The sequence below is a fragment of the Pelodiscus sinensis genome, chromosome 12 (genome assembly GCF_049634645.1).
Source record: "Pelodiscus sinensis isolate JC-2024 chromosome 12, ASM4963464v1, whole genome shotgun sequence".
NCBI lineage: Eukaryota > Metazoa > Chordata > Testudines > Trionychidae > Pelodiscus > Pelodiscus sinensis.
The window spans coordinates 4711840-4732573 of NC_134722.1; the positions used below are offsets into that span (position 1 = coordinate 4711840).

Here is a 20734-nt window from a genome sequence, read left to right on the forward strand (position 1 = left end):
TCTGTTCGGGCTTGGGGCTTCACCTCCACTGAAGCCCCGACTCCCAGCGGGTGTGTTCAATGGGCAGGAGCCGCAAGATCCCCCATCCCTGCTGGGGAGAAGCCCCTTCCCACCATCCTGCAAGCCAGTGGTCCTGAGCTCCCCGGCTGGGAAGAGCAGAAATTAGGGTTGCCAGGTGTCCGGTATTGACCCGGACAGTCTGGTATTTTCGCCTCCTGTTCAGTTAAAAAAAAAAAAATCAGAAAATACCAGACACCTAAAATGTCCAGTATTTTCTTATTTTCTTCCCCTGCCAGGAGGCGAAAATACCAGACACCTGGCAACCCGACCAAACTCAGCAACCTGGGCCCCTCCTGAACCCCCCCCCCCCACCAGCCCCACTTACCTGGTTCCACAGGGGAGCTCCCTTCCAGCACAGAGTAAGAAAACAAGATGGCCACCAGCAAAAAAAAATCCCCAAACGTCTTAAAGGGGCCATGGTGGGGTTTTGTTTTTTGGGTTGTTGTTTTTTTTTTGCTTAACTGTTGGGGTCCTTTTTTTTTTTTTGGCTCAACGACTTTGGTCTCCCCCCTTTTTTTCCCCTCAACAGTGTTTTTTTGGGGGGCAGGAGTGAGGTTGTTCGGTATTTTTGGTTACACCATCTGTCCACCCTAAGCGAAATGGAGGCGGTGGGGCTCCACAAGCTGGACTTTAATGGGAAAGGGCTGCATGAGGTTTGCGAGCCACGGTCTGGCCACCCCTGCCAGGCAGACACAAACAGCGTCTCATCTATCAGACAGTTCCATCGCTTGGCCATTCCCAGCCTGGGGGTGGATGCGATCCAGAGGTGACGGGGTTCACATCCAACTCCTCAGAGTCCTCCCGACCCCCTTTCATCGTTGTCTGCTGTGTTTAGTCTGCGCATACTTGGCAATCCCTGGGCATGGGAGACAGCCCTGCTTCCCCACCGACAGCCCCCTCTCCTTCTGCAGAGCAGAGCCCTTCTTATCTTGCATTTCTCTTGCTTTGCAGATAACAGGATTTCTTTCCGGGACAGAAACGAGCTTGGTTTGCACGCAAGGAAGCGATTAAGGGAGCATGGGGCGCGGGCGGGGCTGGCTCATTAGCTCTGGCGCATTGGCATCGATCTCAGAACCGTGGACGGTAAAGAAGCAACATTCGTTTCCAGTTTGTGCCTTTTGCATGTGCTGGGACCATTCAACGCATCAGCCCTTGCGGATTCGTCTTGCAGCAGGGCCAACCTATGCGCCTGAAGCAGGCTCTTGGTGCTATAAAATAGCATCACCAGAAACCGGGATGCAGCGCTCTCCATTTGTCAGGCTGCCTGGCCGGGTCCCCTGCACCTTCCCAGAGGCTCTGGGTTCATCAGCACATTTTTGCTGCTTCTCACACTGAAGCCTTTGGTAAGGGATGAAATAATATTTGCAAGTGTAGCCGCCACCCAGCGGATTTGAACCTGGCGCTTCTGGAGCTTAGTGTAGAGCCTCTACTGCTTGAGCTAAAAGCCAGAGGGCGCTCAGCTTAGGCTGTAGAGCTCCCTTGTTCTTATCACTGGCGGTAAGTGGTCTAAGTGCCACTACCTGGGACAGTGAACCACACAAGGACTGGGCAGGATTCATTATGGGTCTGTGGGTCTCAAAGCCCTTTGCAAAGAAAGGTCAGTAGTAGGATCCCCATTTTACAGATGAAAGCACTGAGGCCAGGAGGAGCACGTGACTTGCTCTGAATCGGAACCAATACGAGACCAGAAACCAGGTTCCCCGAGTCCAGGTTCCAGTGGGCTGTGCTGACTCGAAGAGGCAGATTCAATATGGCGTCTCCCCCCATCCACACCGTTTTACACGGCCTCGAGCCATCTACTCCTGACCCTTTTACCTCACTCACTGAAAGGTACCGTCCTAACCCTGTACCATAGGGGTAGGCAAAAGGGCCTCCATGGGCTGGACCCAGCCTCTTTGTTTTTTTTAAGTCCTTGGTGTTCCTCAAAAAAAAAATTGTTTGGTGTTCCTCCATCTTAAAAAGTTTCAGAAACACTGCATTCGAGGGTCAGAATGGTCCAGTCCAGCTCTAGAATCTGTCCTAGGCACCTTTTGACAACCTGGGTTGTAATTCCTAGGACAGGAGAGAGCCCGTGGCCCTATATTACAGCGGCCGAGTTCAGCCAAAGCGTGGCAGAGGAAGGGAGGAATGACAAGCAAAGGAAGGCAGCCATGCTTTCAGCAGAGACTTGGTAGGAGATGGACAGACAGACAGACAGGTATGGTTGCAGATGGCAGGAGCAGCTGAGCACAAACACTGACACATGCAGAAGCCCGGGGTCACCGGCAGCTGGGTTGTGCCGCCAGGAGTTAACGGGGCAAGAGACAACAAAAAGGGGGGGGGTGTTTCACCCTTAAATGCAGAAGAGGCTCAATAGCTGAGGAATGTGAGCGGCTCTGGCTGAGATGCTGTCTGTGACACAGAGACTTTGAGCAAGCAGCCCGGCGGTCAGAGTCAGCGCAGAACAGGGCTGGTCTCGTCCCACCGAAGCTACAGAGGGTGCTTGTTCCCTCTCGCGTCTGGAACAGACTGCTTCTGACTGTGGTGCCTAAACGGAGGGGAACCCACTTTGAACACCCCAGATTCATGCTCAGCAGCCCTGGAGACGTCTGCTCCAAGAGGTTCCTGGCAGAATTTTGGCTAACTCTCTCCAGGTTCAGGTTCCAAACTTTACACTCCGCAAATGTCAGTTTAAACTGATTCTCCGGCCATCTGAAGAAGTAGCTGCGCCCACGAAAGCTCATGATCCCATCGACATGTTGTGTTAGTCTTTACGGTGCTACTAGTCTATTTGTTGTTTAAGTTTTTCCTAAAACAAAAAGAGCAGCCATGTAGCATTTTAAAGATCAACAAGATCGTTTATTAGGGGATGAGATTTCGCAGGGCACCCCCACTTCTTCAGTTTTTCCTGTTATAGACTAACTCGACTACCCCTCTGAAGATTAAACTGGGCAATGCTGTAGGTTGCTTCGGCCGAGTTTTGCTGGATATTTTAATCTGCCCGCCCGTAGTGAGGGCAAGGCATGCAAGAGCAGAATGTGCACCCTCTCTGGACCGTCAGCTTGTGCGGACTGAGGACAAGGCTAGGGCCACGCCCCTTACCCGCCACACCCAGGGTGTAGCTAGACTACACCGAACGGTCAAAAGATATGCAAATTCTGCGGGAATTTGCATATCTTCTTCGATTGCACTTTTGAAAGCAAAGCAATTAAGACGCGTCTTTTTTCGGTGCCCCCCCCCCCTTGTTGAAAAGCCTCCTTTTTTGAGGAATAGCAGCTTTTCGACGAAGGGGGCAGTTTGCCAAAAAAGCCGCATCTTAATTACTTTGCTTTCAGAAGTGCAATCGGAAGAAGATATGCAAATTCCCACTGAATTTGCATATCCTCTTTTGACCATTCAGCGTAGTCTAGATACGCCCCCAGTTTGAGAGGTGTAATAATGCCACCTGCATCACACACTTCCTATGCTCCTAGGGCTGGTGGGAAAACTAGCTTCCTGCTTGCTGTTGAGCATCCGTGCAAATGCATCTCACACATGGGTCACATCTCTCGCAGGAGTATCCTCTTCTCGCAGCCCAACCCTGCCTTTGGCAGGAGCAAGATCCGGGCAGATGCTGCTTCCAGGCTCAGCTGTCTGCTCGGGACACTCAGCTCTGCAGTTTGTGCTGCTTGCAAAGCTGCTGATCCACATGGCCTTCCGCCTCTTCCCGTGTGCCTGCTGGGACCCATTAGAAATGGGACTGGAGCGGTGACCAGCTTATTGCCAGATGCCTGCGGGAGACAGAGTGTGTCTGGGCACTCGAGGGCGACATGCTCCATGCAAAGTCTGTCACCGAAAAAAGGACGTTTGCCTGTTCTGGACAGAAAGTTTACGAGCTTCTTTAATGGGATCCAACTGTGCAACTTGCAATTTACAAAGCGCAGCTTCGCATCCTGAAGGAATGTTCTTGAGAGCGGCAGGAACGGTTCGCTCGCCCAGAGGCTACCAAAGAGCTCGGTTCCTTTACAGTATTCAGACTTTCCTAAGCAGAAGTTCCTGGTCCGAGGCCTGTGCTTTTCATACTCGCATTACCAGGCAGCTGAAGGACTAATTATCAGGGCCTCTGGCTAACGAGAAGCAAAGCTGCCTTCCTCATGGCTAGAGGAGTCTGAGAAACAGACAACGTGGAAGAGTCACAACTGGTAGCCTGCACCTGAAGTATGTGTTAATCTCCGGGTAAGCACACGAAGCCAGGTGCATCTGCAGTTAGCTTGTTCTGCATGATAGAGAATGGCTTGTTTGGTCTGTAGGGTTGAGATCCTCACAAATACGGAGGCACTTCATGCCCTTCAATTTTAATGGCAACTCCGGGTCCATACATCTTTTAGGACAGTGTTTCTTAAACTGTGTTCCGCGCAGAACAACAGAGTTCAAAATGGCCACCCTTAAAGGGGCAGGCAACTTTTTTTTCCCCCCTCAACTTCCCCCCTACTCTTTTTGCCTCCCAATAACTTTCCCCCCCGACCTTCCCCCACCCCCAACAAAAAAAATCCTTGGTGTTTCTCACAAAAAAAAAATTGTTTGGTGTTCCTCAGTCTTAAAAAGTTTAAGAAACAGTGTTTTAGGATCTGGTCTTAGTTCCTTGCAATCATCCTTCTAAGCGATGCCCTGGTTTCCCGGAGCGCAGATTAGAAGCTGAAGGCTCCCAAGAAACTCAAGACAGGCAGGAGGGTGCTGTTGAGTTTCGGGTTACAAGGAGCACCTTCAATCCACACCCCCAGGCTCACCCGAGCCATCCCTCGGCGCTTCCCTAAATGCATCTGCACTGCATGGACCCTGGCAGAGCTGGCACTAGTTCCATTTCAGACCACTGAGGCTTGGTCTCTGGTATTCACCACCTCCGGGTCAGGAATCTAAAGGCCATCTCCCCAGGCCAGGACAACAGTCAATCTTTATGGTGTTTGGACAGGGCCTAGAGGCCCAGGCCCAGATGTGGGCCATGAACATTACAGATGTGTAGCAAGAGGCAGTCCCTGCCCGGAAGAGCTTTAATTAAAACCAATACGGCAGACTGGGCACCGAGAAGCACTGTTCTTCCCGTTTTATAAACGGCACAGGAACACAGAGGGCCTGAATTGACGCCAAGTGCAGTCAGTGGAACGGCTCCCCTTGACTTGAGCAGACTTTGGATCAGGCCCTCCCAGCCAGATATCTGGAAGGCAGTGAGACTGAGAACTCGAGTTGATTCCCTGGAACATCCCGCCCTCAGCCACTTGCCCAAGGTCACCCGGGGAGGTTGTGGCAGAGACCACGAAACTGTCCCCCTCCACACACACGCCCCGGCTGCAGCCTGGGTAACATGCGTTTGCTTTGCCAGCAGAATCGCTCCCCCCAGGTGTTCTGCAGCATCCCATCCCTCCAAGCAAACTTTACAGACTCCACCCTGTCTACTCTTGAACGTTAATAAGGGGTGGGTCAGCTGCGACTTTATAGCTGTTCCTGAGTCGCTCTGGGGGTGGGCGCTCTTATCCCGGAACACAGGAGCCTTCCTCCTAGTCTGTTTAATCCATTTTCAAAGGCCTGCTTCTTCTGGAATAGACTGCCAGTGGCGGGGGTATTCGGGAGCAACGCTCTGGTAAGACAAGCCCTTAGCAGATACCTCCTTGGAGAGCAGCAGGTCGAGGGGAACCCTAGATGGGAGAGTTCCCCCTAAGGATGTTAAATTTAGATCAATCAACTAATCGAACAGTCGATGCAATTTGCATCGACTATTCGATTAGTCGATAAGGGCAGCTCCTCCCCCTGCCGGCTCTTGCTGTTTCAAAAGGCGGAAGCACATGGGGAGCATGGAGCCAGCGGGGGACTCAAGCAGTCTCCATGCTCCCCACACTCCCAGGTGGCACTTTGCTTTTGAAATGTACAAGAGTCCCAGAGGGGCTCTTGTGCATTTCAAAAGCAGGGAGCACCGGGTCAGCGGGGGACTGCCAGAATCCCCTGCTGGCCTCATTTATATTTCAAAGGCAGGAGCACTGCCAGTTTCCTGCTGCGCCCCTGTCCTCCCTCCCATGGAGACGATGCTGGGGGAACCGGCTTTTAAGCCAGCTTCTGCTCCCCTGCTTGCTGCCTCTCTCTAACAGAGGCAGCTGGGCGAGTGTGTGTGTGTGGGGGGGAACGACTAGTCGAGTCGACTATCCCATAAGCATTTGCTTATCGGATAGTCGACTAGTTGCTTACAGCCCTAGTTCTCCCATAGAAGCTTGCGACTGTCCCACAGTCTCCCTCCACAAGTGGCTGGAGTTCCTGTTTAAGCCGGCAGGCGAGACACGTCGGGTGCAGAGAGCGAAGGGGCAGGACTTTGAAAGCAAAACGCGTTTGTTCCGCTCACAAGCTTGGACAGGCGGAAGGAGGTTAATATGAGAAACAGAGGGAACTGAATGAGAGGGAGAGCAGCCGCTCACTTGCCAGGGGTGGGGTTTCAATCCGGATCGTACCGTAAGGCAAGAGGGGGGACCCCAAAGCCCGGCACTTGGTTCTGCACTTCCATCTCGGTTTGCACTGCCAGAGATTGCTCATGTCACACACACAGTCTTTTGAGCACAAAAGGAAAAAAGTGAGATCCGCATGTGCTCACTCTAATCCATGTCTGGCTGCATCTCACCAGCTCCAGTCACTGGGCAGAACTCACTCCTGCCCACCGTCCCCTTCCCTCCCTCCAAGCCTTTCAGATCAGCTGGGGCAAGGCAGAAATTTGCCGGCTTCCTCCCTGGTTTCCCACTGATTATTATTAATGATTATTAATCTGAAGCTAAAGTGGCGAGGCCACGGATGCTGTGGGTAACAGCTGTCTCTGATTAACCATGCATCGAGAAGTCGTTTTCATTTAAATCCCACAACCAGCTAATAACTCCCTTTGGAAGGCGCTGACGCCAGGGTATCAGCTGAAACCAGAAGTTCTGATGGAGAAGCGAATTCATCATCCTCTGCTCTGGGCTAATGCGTGTCCGCAAGAAAACCTCTGCCACTAGGGAGAGCTGGCCAGCCCTTGGCAACCCCGCTAATGGGGGAGACAGCTGGCAGCAGAGCAGATGGCTTCCTAATGAAGAGACTCCAGACGTGGGTGGTGGGTGAAGGTAGGGCGGGGGGAAAGCAAGCCCCCCAACCCCAGCTCCACCCCTTTTGACCAGGCCCCACCCCCTATGAGAGACAAGTCGTCCCCTCCCAGCACCACAGGGAGGGAGGGAGGGGTGTGACCCCAAACTCCCCAGGTCCGGGGCACAGGGTGGGCGCTTGGCAACAGCAAGACTCCGCCCTCAATACGCCTACAGCGGACGGGGTCTGGGTGGTGCCAGGTTGGTGGTTGGGAAGGCAAAGCCCTCCCCCGCCTATGCTACCTGCCACCCCTGACTCCAGACCAGATTCTGGCGTCCTCACATGGATGTGAATTCGGGGCCACTCCCAATCTAGCCCTCTGAGCCCGGAGCGGGGTGTAAATAAGGAACTGGCGGTGCTGTCCCCAGGTAGGTGCAGGGCAGGTAGGCCCAGGATAACACACGCGGTGCATCTTCCACATCAGGGCTTTGCTCCGGTGCAGCTGGATTCCAGTGTAGCCGAGGCCCAATGGCTGATCCGAAACAGTTTTCACCACACCCGTCCTCGGCATGATGTGCTGGGCCCCATACATCGCTTAGCAAATGCACATAAAGCCAGACCCACAGCACCTACTGCTGTGCTGGCCTGGGGTCTCCGACACAGCTCCACCTGTACCTGTCCGGCCAATGCAGCGGTGAGCAAAATAGGCCACCCAGCATTTCTCTCCAGCCTGCCCACTTGATTAGCAGAGCATGCAAACTTACAGCATGTGGTCAGCTGCCCCGTCCCTGCCTTGCTCCGTCCTGCAGCCCAGCTGCTCCCAGGAGTCTCCTGAGAACAGTGCAGAGCAGGGGTGGGAAGGGAGGGGAGGGCTGAAGCCAGGGTGTCCCCCTGCCCGTCCCCCATCTCTGCAGAGTGGGGGATAGGGAGAGGGAGACACACCGCGGAGCTGCTCCAATCTGAAGCACAGACGGAGGAGTGCCTGTCTTAAGAGGCAGTGCCCTGTTTTGAAGATTTCAATGCTCCTGCTCTCCCCCTCACTCTCCCACATCCCCCCCATATTCTAGGACCGCTTTCCCTGTCTTAAAGAGATAGTGCAAATTTACCCAGCGGCAGCCAGCATGCACACAGTCTCACTGGTGTCACATACACTCTCCCAGTCTGTGCCATGCACACTTGGTGTGAGTGTCTCTCACACAAAGTGTTTCTCTTTCACACACTCACTCGCTTGCTCACTCGCTCTTTGCAACCCCTAGACCTCCCCTTGTGCCTGAGGCCCTGCTCCTTCCCAGGGGGTCCAGAGCCGGCCCGTGACCACGTACAAAATTCATGAAGTGCACCCCTCCCCCCTGCAAAAAAAATATTGCCCACCCCAGTTTAATCCATCACGTTCCAGTCCCCTCCCAAAGCAGCTGCAGGGCACTGGAACGCTCATCTCCCTGCACCTCCATCGCGGACCACTTCTGACTTCACCACTTGTACCAAAGATTGGCTTTGGCCAGGCCGCTCGACCCTCTCCAGGGCCACTGATCTCCCCTCCAGCTGCAGCTAAGGCCAGCGTTTGAACCCAGGTCTCCAGAGAAGGAAAGCAGCGAGCTAACCCCCACCGCAGCCCTCCCCAAGCCAGGGAGACATTCCAAAGTAGCAATTCACCACGCAGCAGACCACAGAGATGTCACCAGCTGGCAGGGCTGGCTTAACAGCCATTGCTCTTCCTTCAGGTGCACTTAACACCTGCAGGCACCAGCTCTGAGAGGCAGCGGATCTCCACATGTTTTCCTGCAGCACACGACCCTCCCACACCGTTGGGGACAAAGCCCCGGTCTCCAGCCCTCCTCCTGCCACCCCAGAGAAGCGACTCTAGGCTGCAAGCGACACTAGAGGTAAGTCCCAGACAAACAGTCCCTGCCCAGAACTGCGATTTGACTGGCTGACGAGAGATTTCTGGCAATGCCACCTCTGCCCCTGTATTCAAACTCCTGGAGCAAAACAGCCTAGGAATTTCATCGCCAAGTTGGGAAGACCAGGACTTGAACCGGGTTCAAAAAGAACCAGATAAATTTATGGAGGTAAAGTCCATCATTGCTTATTAACCAGGATGGGTAGGGATGTGTCCCTAGACTCTATTTGTCAGGGGCTGGGAATGGGTGACAAGGGAGGGATCATTTGATGGTTCCCTGTTCTATGCACGCCCTCTGGGGCATCTGGTATTGGCCACTGTGGGCAGACAGGACACTGAGTTAGATGGACCTTTGGTCTGACCCAGTCTGACTGTTCTGATGTAAAAAAAAAAAAAAAACAGGACTATGTAGCACTTTAAAGACTAACACGATGGTTTATCAGATCAGTGGGTCTGGCCCACGAAAGCTCATCACCTAATAAACCATCTTGTGAGTCTTTAAAGTGCTGCATAGTCCTCTCTTTTGTTTCAGCTGCACCAGACTAACACGGCTATAATTCTATCACTGTTCTGATGTAAGTCTCGTATTCCATGGGGAATGAGCTGGCGTGTGTTTCTGTGCAACACTGCCCCCTGCTGGACCATCTGCCAGCGACCTCTGAGCAGAGCAACCTGACCACCAAGATATTGCGATTCACGTATGGACTCAATAGCTCCCGTGAACACCACTGTATGCAGAAACGAAACATTCGTTGGGCCAGAGAGGGAGTGAGAAAGACACTATAACCTAGTGGTGAGAGCCCTCACTTGGGACCCAGGCGATCAGAGTTCAGGTTCATCTCTGAATCATGCTAACGGGATTTGGAGCCAGGTCGCCAGCATCCTGGGTGAATGGCCTAATCCCTTGAGATTATAAAGGCAACACTGACATCCGCTCTATTTTCTTGAATCGTGAGAGGGGATGGATGCCTCCGTTCTTTTGGAAACCGTAAGTGATGGAGAACCCACCACGATCCTTGGGAAATTGCTCCAGTGGTTAATTCCTCTCCCTGTGAAAAGTGGATGCTTTATCCCTAGTCTCAGTTCATCTAGCACTTCCTGCCACTATTAAATATTTGTTCACCATCTTGATGATAATCGAGTCACTCTCTTGGTTACGCTAAACAGACAGAGATCTTGGAGTCAGGCTCTCTAACCGTCTAGTCATTCTCACGACTTTTCTCTAAGCCCTCTGCAATTTAGCATCGTCCTTGTTGAATTGGGGCATCAGAACGGGACATGGTGTTCAAGCTGCTGCCACATCAGTACCAAACACAGGGGTGAACTAGCCTCTCCCCTCCACCTCAACATTCCTGCTTAGCACCCTGGATCACATTAGCTCTTCTAAGCACAGTGGCATGCTGGGAGCACGTGTTGAGTCGATTATCCACCATGACACTCAAATCATTTTCAGAGTTGCTGCTTCCTAGGAGAGAGCCCCCGTCCATGTGTGACAGGGAGGCCAGATGACTGCATCCCGTTTCCTTCCTTGCTGTACACATTTACTCTCAGCCATATTAAAATGCATCTTTTTGCTTGCGCCCCGTTTACAAAGTGATTCGGAGCACTGTGAATCAGAGAGCAGTCTTCTTCATTACTTACCACGGCCCCCACTTCTTATGCCACCCGCAAATGGCTGAAGGGGTGATTTCATGTTTTCTTCCAGAACACTGATAAACATTCTCAGGTGTAGGGCCAAGAAGCAATTCCTTCAGGATGCCTCTAGCAACACGCCTGCTCAACTCTGATCCCCCATTCCGGTTACATTTTGAGGCCAGCTAGCCAGTTTTTAATACATTTAACATGTGCCACATTCATTGTGCATCATTGCACAATCAGTTTCACACAAACAGAATGTGAAGCGACTGTCTGAAAAGGAGTACGGCAGAAAAGGATCTAGGGGTTATAGTGGACCACAAGTTGAATATGAGTCACCAGTGTGATGCTGTTGCAAAGAAAGCAAACATGATTCTGGGATGTATTAACAGGTGTGTTGTGAGCAAGACACGAGAAGTCATTCTTCCGCTCTGCTCTGCGCTGGTTAGGCCTCAATTGAGTATAGTGTACAGTTCTGGGCACCGCATTTCAAGAAAGATGTGGAAAAATTGGAGAGGGTCCAGAGAAGAGCAACGAGAATTATTAAAGGTCTAGAGAACAAGAGCTATGAGGGAAGGCTGAAGGAACTGGGTTTGTTTAGTTTAGATAAGAGAAGATTGAGGGGGGCATGATAGCCGTTTTCAGGTATCTAAAAAGGTGTCATAAGGAGGAGGGAGAAAACTTGTTCATCTTCGCCTCTGAGGATAGAGCAAGAAGCAATGGGCTTAAACTGCAGCCAGGGAGGTTTAGGTTGGACATTAGGAAAAAGTTCCTAACTGTCAGGGTGGTCAAACACTGGAATAAATTGCCCAGGGAGGTTGTGGAATCTCCATCTCTGGAGATATTTAAGAGTAGGTTAGATAAATGTCTATCAGGGATGGTCTAGACAGTATTTGGTCCTGCCATAAGGGCAGGGGACTGGACTCGACCTCTCGAGGTCCCTTCCAGTCCTAGTATTCTATGATTTTAGTGTTGCCGTCAAAATGTCATGTGGTACCAAATCAAAAGTCTGGCAGAAATCTAAGAGCATTAGGTCAACACTGTTACCTTTATTAACCTACTTCTTAATCTTTTAAAACTAAGAAGTTTGACGGGCTCTGTTTTCCATAAACCATATTGATTTGCATTGATCACATTACTTGCCTTTAACACTTTATTAATCAAGCCCCATATCAGCTGCACCATTATCTTGCCCAGGACCAGTGTCAGATTGACAGGCCTGTAACTACCATTTACTCTTTTCTCAATTAGCACAACATTAGTTTCATCCAGTTTTCTGAAAGTTCCCCAGTGCTCCAGGACTTACTGAAAAGCAACAATATTAGTCCAGCAAGTTCTTCAGCCAGCTCTTTTAAAACTCTTGGAGGGAAGTTGAACTTGCTGATTTAAAATCTCTATCTTAAGTAGCTTCTGTTTTCATTCCACTAGTATCTCAGGAGAATTTAAAGAACATAACCATCACCCCACAGAAACAGAAATATTTATGGAACATTTCTCTTGTTTGCATCATTATTGATAACATAACCATTTCTCTATCTAGTAAGGTAGGGGTGAGGAACCTTTTTTCAAACAGGGGCCCCAGTCCACAGAAAAATTCAGTCACAAATGAGAAGAAAAATGAAGCAAAAACCTCACTGACCTGGCTCCCAACTGAGAAGCAACGAAGAGAGTCAAACACTCACCTCATTCATGCTCAGCTTGGGACACCAGGGGGCGCTAAGACTCAGCCAGCAGGGGGGCGTTGCAAGCTGTAGGTTCCCCACCGCTGTAGTAATGGATGAATACTATTATCAAGATTTTTTTTTTGTTCCAAATATAACTTAAACCCCTTATATTCCTTAACTCCACTGGCCACAGATTTCGCCTTGTGTCCCTTGGCTTCTCTTATCAATTTTCTACAGTTCCTAACATCTGATTTATATTCATTACTATCAATTTTCCCTATGAGGGGCAAGGTTTAGGCCCCACAACTTCCTCGGCATTTCCAACTAGCTAGCTCCCTGCTCAGTGTGCTGGCTTCTGTTAATCCTTTTTCAGATGCCTAACTCTCCCTATGCATTATAGAGAGACCTCACATACGTAACTCAGGGTTGTGCAACCGTAGCTCGAAATAAGCTATGTAATTTGAGCTACGCAAACTGCGTAGTTTATTTTGAGTCAATTTCGAAATAGTTTATTTTTTAATTTGTCGCTGTCTATACCGCGCCAAATTTTTAATTAAACCCTTATTCCAAAATGTCCCTTAATCCTCACAGAATGAGGTTTACAGGGACATTGGAATAGCGAGCCCATTATTTTCAAAGCTATTTTGAAATAATGGGTGCACTATCAAGATGTGGAATAGCTATTTTGGGATTCCGGAAGTATCCCGAAATAGTGCTGCTGACTAGATGTACCCTTAGGCAGCAGGGCACCTAGGCCTGGTCTGAACTACATGGGAAGGCCAAAGTAAGATACGCAACTGGAGCTATGTAAATTATGTAGCTGAGTCAATATATCTAACATCGCGTTTCTGCACCGTCCACACAGTAGGAGGCCGATGGGAGCAAATGCTACTGTCGGCTTCCCTTACTCCCCATGAGGAGCAGGAGTAACGGCACCGAGGGAAGTGCCCTTTGAGTTCGATCCAGACGGTCGATACTAAACCCACTAAATGGAACCCCAGAAGATCGACTGCAGCAGCAGCAATTTTCTGCAAAGCATAGACATGCCCCTAAAAATGAGTTTAAATCCTCTTTGTTAATTCAATGCAGAGCATTTAAAAAAGTGATAAAGCGTGATTTTGAACTTCGTGTATCTATCTGTTTATGTTCATATAAAAAGACAGGTCTTTTAAAATACTAAATGCATTCACACTGATTAAACTTCCTAAAGCTCTTCCCCTATAGCCCCCCACCCCCTCTGCAGGACATAGCTGTGCTGAATTAAAATCCCTGCTGTTTTCCAGAAGTGCACCAAGATGCCCCCTAAACAAGCATTGTTAATTTTAAAAGTGAATGTTTATGAGTTTTATTTTTCCTCATAGCACAGATTATTAAAACCATGCAAAGTCTAATTTAGTTTTCATGCCTTCTGCTTCAAGTTTTCATTTGGCACTGCCCCCCTTGCTAGTGTCCTTGGAGAGAAAAGCTGAATGCCGCAATGAAATTCTACAAATAAATCCAGACCCATTCAAAGAGAAAAGTGAGAAACAAGAAATCTTTAGAGGCAGTTTAATTACCAAACTCCTAGAGGCGGAACCCACAGTAGCTTTGCTAGGAGAAATCACAGCCAATATTCCCTCTAATTTTTTCCATCCAAGGGTGGAGTACATTTTGTTCTGTGCACTGAGGCATGTGCACCCACCGGTAGACACACATGTTGTCAGCTGTGGGTACTCTGCTAATCAGCTGGGCGGCATATGAATCTCTCCCAGGTGGCGGTCCAAGTGCTCAGTTTACAGGGAACACTGAGGGTATATCCCTCATCTATAATGGGAGTTTTACTCCAGTCGCAGTTAACACAAGATGAAGCCAAATGAGTTAGCGAATAGGCCATTAATTCTGTATCTAGCAAGAAATAAAGAACTCGCTTCTCTTCCATCTGGAATTGGATAGTTTTTCTGATTACCAAAAAAAGGGAGGGGGAATAAGATGGGTGAATTCATCTGAGAGCCACGTTCATTAAAGATGTGGGGCTCCGGGTGTGAAAGTTGGGATGCAAATGATACTTATTTCCAAACCAGAGATTACATAGGACACTGCAATTCCAAAGACTTAAAGGAAAGACAAATACCAAAAAAAACCCAACTCATCTTAAAATACTGCGCTACAGAGACTCTGGTATTTTTAGGGTGGGGATGCTGAGCTGCAACCTCTATTTGTGCCTATCTGAGCCTCAGCCACTGTGGCGTTTTCCCTCCCCACTGCTCCAGGGATGCTGGGGCACGTGGCTGCAGTTCCCCCCCCCCCCCCGGGGTGGTGGGGGGCACACACACTTAGTGCTGGCTCCTCTTCCTCCCCTCCCCATGGTGGGAGATGGGGCCTCAGCAGAGGGTGCCGGGCTGGGGGCCTGTCTCCCCAGCTCTAGCTGCACCAGCCGCCCATGATGGCTACCGCATTTACATTTAGCCACATTCAAAGGCATGGTGTTTGCTCGCCCCCCCAGTGTGCCAAGCGATCCAGATCTCAGTGAACCGGTGTTGTCTCCTTCAATATGTACCATTATTGGCTGACCAACTACAGGGGAGGCTCCCCTAGAGGGAGGTGCAGAGAAATGCGGTGCACTCGGGTTTTCTGCTTTAACGGGTGTCACAGGCGCAGCAGGAGCGAGGGTAGGCCCTTGCCAATCACGGCTTGTGAAAACCCAGACAAGATGCATCGCTCTGTATTAGATCCAGCACCTGCATTGGGCTAAAATTCGCTAAACATCCAACTAGGACCTCTCCCCCCTGGCTAGACGAATCCTAAGAGAGCTGGCGTGGAAGGCAAACAGGCCTCCAATCCGTAATAGGCTAGACAGGAGGACAAGTGTTCGTTATCTCCTCCCTGAAAGGAAGTTTTGAAAAAGGGCCTCCCCTCCTGGTGACCTGCCTTCGTGCCAAGGCCATAAGAACAGGCGTTTTAATACAGACCCCTACACCTCAGAATCGCTGTTCACACCTCGCGAGGACAACGGCCAGCAGGCGACTGGCTCTTGGTAGAGACCCCGCTGGCTACCCTTTGGTGAACTGCTCTGCAGGTCTGACGGTGGGGATGCCCATAAAGCCCTCGCTGCCCCGTGTCCTCTGCCCCTTGGCAACAAGGGGTTCCAGGGTTACACATGCACATGGGGTGCTGACAGGTGTGGGGGGGGGTGGGCCTGGTTTCGCACCTCCGGAAGGAGAGGGGCCTCAGGTGGAAGGAGGCGGCAGCTAGCCCTCAGCACTGCCCAGACCACAGTGCCCCGCCCCGCCCCCCCCCCCCCCCCCCACAAGCCCTCAGAGCCGTGTGGAGCGGTAATTTAAGGGCCCAGGGCTCCGGCCACCACTGGTGCTGCAGTAGCAGCCAGGAGCCCAAAGTCCCTTTGACTCACCAGGCCCTGAGGCAATTGCCCCCCCCCCCAATCAGTGGGCCTGCATGCACACAGACCTCACCAATGACTCCTCAAGCCAGACTCTCCCCCCCACACACACATACACACACCTGGTGCCAGTGCAGCGAGCCTTCAGAGACTGAATTCCCTTCATACCCCCCCATCCCACCCACCTCCCCAGCCCTCGGTTCAAAACCTGCCCAGGGCTCCGCCTCCAGCCTCTCGGCCCACGGAAGGGTGGCCATTGGCAACTGCAGAGGAAGAGCATTCTCTACCCAGCATGCCTTGCGGTTGGCGCCCATAACACCCACGCCTTGCCCTCACACCACGGGTATGTCTAGACTACATGCCTCTGTTACCAGAGGCATGTAAACTAGGCTACCTCACATAGTCAATGAAGCCAGAATTTAAATATCCTCGGCTTCATTAAAATCAAAATGGCCGCCACGCTGTGCCGGCTCAGCCGATCGTCGGCACAGCACACGAGTCAAGATGCGGATCGGTCAACAAGGGAAGCCTTTGTCGACCGCTCCTGTAAACCTCGTTTCATGAGGCATAGGGGAGCGGTTGACAAAGGTTCCTTTGTCAACCGATCCGCGTCTTAGCTGATCTTTGCCACAGCATGTGAGTCAAGACGCGGATCGGTCGACAAGGGAACGACCCTTGTCGACCGATCCGCATCTTGACTCGTGTGCTGTGCCGACGATCGGCTGAGCCGGCACAGCGTGGCGGCCATTTTGATTTAAATGAAGCCGGGGATATTTAAATCCCAGCTTCACTGACTATGTCAGGTAGTCTAATTTACATGCCTCTGACGACAGAGGCATGTAGCCTCGACGTACCCCACAAGTCCCAGTAGCCCTCTGCTGGCATCAGAAAGGGCTGGATGGTCGTGCTGAGACAAAAGGGCCTGCAAGCGAGACGGTCACGGCCCAGCTCCTTTCAGCTTGGCGAGGGATCGGCTCACCTAGCCGACCTCGCTGCCTGCCGAACACAAGGCCTCCAGTCAGCCCCAGCGAGGAGTCTGACGAGTGGGTGGGGATTTTTGCTAACTAGCTAAATCTGCTTCCATGTCTGGCTGCCACCTGCAGCCAAAGCACAAGCCCCATTAACAGCTCGAGGCTCCTGCTGGAAAGCTTAGAGAAGCAGCCATGTTCCAAGACCCCCGCTCTGAACAGTGCTTTGTCACCGACTGACGGGTGGGTCTTCCATCCGCACGCCCCGTGTCCAACCCAGACTCTCTGTTTCAGGCCCTGACTCTCGAGCACAGGCTGTCAGAGCTCTCATCCTTCTGGCGTGGCCGCTCCCTTGGGTGTCAGCCAAGATGGCAGCTGTCTCGCTGGCAGCGAAGAGCAGACGGCTTTGGTTCATCCATCACCGCCCCCTTCCATTTAAACTTCTAGGCCACCGACATCTGAAAGCGGGCGTGGGGACGGAGGCGTTATGCAAAATAACACAGTGTGGTTCCAACAGGGATGAATAATTCATTGCTCTGTTTGTATCTAGTGTCTTCTCCTCCCTGCCCCCATTCCCATCCATCTCGTTATTGCAGAACGCCCGAGTCACACTCGGAGAACGTCTCTGCAGGCGGATCCTTGCAGCCAGGAGCAAAAAGCCAGTTGAACCTCTCTGCCACTGGAGGGCCACCTGCGGCTCGAGGGCCACTCGCAGCCCATCGGGGTCGTACGGTGGCCTGCAAGACATTTGGTTTACAGTTGACCATGCGGAGGGCTGCCAAATTCTGGTTTCCATCAGTGTCATTTTTTCCTACCGCTGTTATGAAAGTGACACACACACAAAGCCAGGGCAGGTGAAGTGAGGTGGGTGCTGATGGCTCTCGCAATCCATGTTGTGTGCAATGCGCTCCGTCTGCAGCCAATCAGCAGCTCCCCCCATACACAAATTCTAGGTACCTAAGTGCCGTGAACAAAACTGCCTTCCCCCAAGAGCCCATCATGGCTATGACAAGCTTGCGGCCACTCACACGGTCCGCTCCCTCATCTAGGTTGCCCGTTGCTGGTTTACACAATGCAGCGTCAGCTTCTAGGCTGACAATTGTTGCCAGTTTGCGCCATGCTCCTAAATAGACACCCAATCAGCTGGGGACAAGATTATGCTCAATCTAACGGCCTTCCCACAATTTCAGTTCAGGAGCAAAACTCACAAGCGCAGAAATTTTCAGACACATTCACTATATGGAGCTTTAAGGTGGGAGAAGACCACACTCAGGAACAAGAATAGCATCTCTAGCTCTTATGTTTTTCAGCGGAGATCTCAAACCACTTAGCAAAAAGAAGAAGAATCATTAACTCCATTTTCTATATGGGGAAACCGAGGCACAGAGCAGTGATGTGACCTGCCCAAAGGCACCCAGCAGGCTAGTGGAAGACCCCAAAACAGAAGCCACACCTCCTGAGACCCAGCCCACGACACTTGTCCATTTAGGGAAGTTCATTCAGCAATTAGTTTAAACTAGGGATGGGAAACTAAGGCCTAGGGGCTGGATCCAGATCTCAGGGCTCCAGCCCCCATCCTGCCTCGGAGCTGGAGCACACAAAATCTGCTAGCCTCAGCCCTCCAAGGCACTGGTGTGCAAGGGGAATGTCTGAACGTCTCCTTTCCCCTTCTCAGTTAGGGGCGTCAGGGAGGGCTTGCTTGGTTTTGCTTCTCACTTGTGTACGGCCCCCGACTGGTTTTTCTGTGGGTCAGTGGCCCCCTCCCCGAGAAAGGTTCCCTGCCCCTGGTTTAAACGAACGCTCGTGGCACCGGTAGACACCGGCAATTAATAGGATCATGGGCGGCGGGTGCCGGAGGCAAGGGAAGGTGTTGCCTTCCCCGACTGCCAAGTGTGGCCCCGCCCACACTCCGCCCCCTGCTTCAGTGTGTCTCCCGGGCTGCCCCTGCACTTCAGCCTCGCTGAGGCAAGGACCGTGCCCCACCCACCCTCCCTGTGCTCCGGGCTGGGGAGGCTCACACTGGGGCTTGTGGGAGAGGCGTGGGGGGGGGGGTGACTTGGCTCCCACGGTGGGTGGGGCTTGGGTAGAAGAGGCAGGGCTGAGGGGGTTCACTCACAGCCCATGAACATGATGGGTTTCAAGTGGTATAACGGGAGATCATGGGGTGAAGCGGAGAAAGAAGCTGGCTAATTTCCTGAACTTGGAGTCAGCGGTAGAGGACTCCTCCTGGGGACATATGCAACTAGGCCCATCCCAACCCCTACCAGTGTGTGCCGCAGGGAGCAATCCCGCGCCGAGGGGAAGACGGGCTAGATGAGACTTCACAGGGCTCCTCCGTGGTGAACCATTCTACCCACATTGGAGATACGGAGGGGTTGTGACGCAGGCGCCAGACTGGGTCTGAGGCAACCTAGGTTCAGCTCTCGGCTCTGCCAGACGCCCTAGCGCAAATCGCTCCATGCCTCAGCGCCCTGTCTGTAAACACGAGTCATACTCCCTCTCTCTGCTCCAATTCTATTCGAAATTATTCCGGGCAGGGGCAGTCTCTTGCTTGGTCCCAGCTCCCAGACAGGGCTGTTATACAAGCAATAAATACAAGCGGATTATTTCCCCAACACCATCCCTTGTGACTCAGTGATTCTCTGAAAGCGCAGCACCAGAACAAAGTATCAGTGGGTCATTGAGTTAGTCACCACAAGCCCTGCTACTGAACAGAGCTCAACTAGGACTAGGTTCACGCCTCGCCCTCTCCCCGGCCTTCTCACCCTCGCTAATAAATACAGCTGATTTACAGCACCAGAGGGCAGGCATCCCAGGCTGGAAATACGTGATAAATGGAACCAAGACTATCAATGGGTTGGCCTCTAGCTCAACTCCAGGAGAACTTTACAGGGTTGGCCTGCACTGCTGCCTAGGGTCCAAAATGTCTCATCTTTACACCAGAAGGGACCACGGCAGGTGGCAACAGAGCAACGGGTACCCCCAAAACGTGATGCCAAGAGCTCTGACCAGCACCGGCCAGAGAGCCCCCCGACAGTACATCACGACAGCAAGGTTCTCCCTTCCCAAACAGATCTCTGTGGCAAGCTCTGCTGGGTTAGAAGCCTACCTGGGTACCAATGACAAGACTGCACGTTTCCATGTGGGACTGGGTTCATTGGCCCCCCATCGCAGAGAGAGGCTGCACTCTGAGGACTACCCATCACCATGCTGCCAGGCACAATGTCAGCGGAGCTGAAGATCTCTCTGGCCTGCTCAGTAGAAGACCACATGATACAGTTCTCTCCCCACCGACCCTCCAGAGCAGTGTTTCTTAAACTTTTTAAGATGGAAGAACACCAAACCTTTTTTTTTTTTTTTTTTGAGGAACACCAAGGACTTTTTTTTGCTCAACGAAAAGTGGCTGGGGAAAAGTTTTATTTATTAATTAATTTATATATTTTGGTTCAATAAAATGGGAAAGTTATTGAGGGGGGGAAGTCACCTGCTCCTTTGAACTCTGTTCTCCGCGGTATGCCATGGAACACAGTTTAATAAACACTGCTCCAGAGCCAGTGGAAAGGCAGATGTGTTTCCTTTATTATACGGTCGTGTTTATCACCCTGCACTGGGATCCCTGTGTCACATTACCAAAATGGAGGGAAGCAGCCAGATCGCTGCTGCACCCCTAGGTGGGGGTGTTGGCCCCAGAAATTGGTATGAAAGGGAGCCATGTGGGGTATTGAATGGGAGCTTGTTGTTTTCTGATCCTGTGTACACTGTTTATGTGAGTATATAATGTGTGTGTGTAGATCTGTAATCTGTGTGGAAGCTGAATATTTCTCTGAATGTGGTTAAGCATGGCTATGGACAGGCTGAGTAGTGAAGCCCTGTGGAACAATGGCACTTGATGGCCCAAAGACACACCTAAAGCAGGAGGGCGGAGACCTAAGAGCGGCCAGCAGAGAGAGGCTGAGGACCAGGTGACCTGCTGCATACAAGAAGAGGCCAGGAAGGAGGTATAAAGAGGCCATGTGGTCGATGCCATTTTGTTCTCAGCTCAGCACTTCATCCCAGAGGCAGCATTGCAGGGATTGAAGTGCCC

At 51.6% G+C, this 20734-nt stretch overlaps 1 protein-coding gene across 6 annotated transcripts in view; it reads right to left on the minus strand.

The window, feature by feature from the left end:
• LOC102449832 (zinc finger protein 469) overlaps positions 1-20734 on the minus strand; it is a 511263-nt gene that overhangs the window by 486993 nt on the left and 3536 nt on the right. The window contains exon 1 of one of the 6 annotated variants that reach the window (XM_075939906.1): positions 12325-12343. The exons of the other annotated variants lie outside the window; for them this stretch is intronic. The gene's annotated coding sequence lies outside the window, so the exon portion shown is untranslated. Of the gene's footprint in view, positions 1-12324; positions 12344-20734 lie in introns of those variants that run through there. 6 annotated transcript variants of the gene reach the window in all.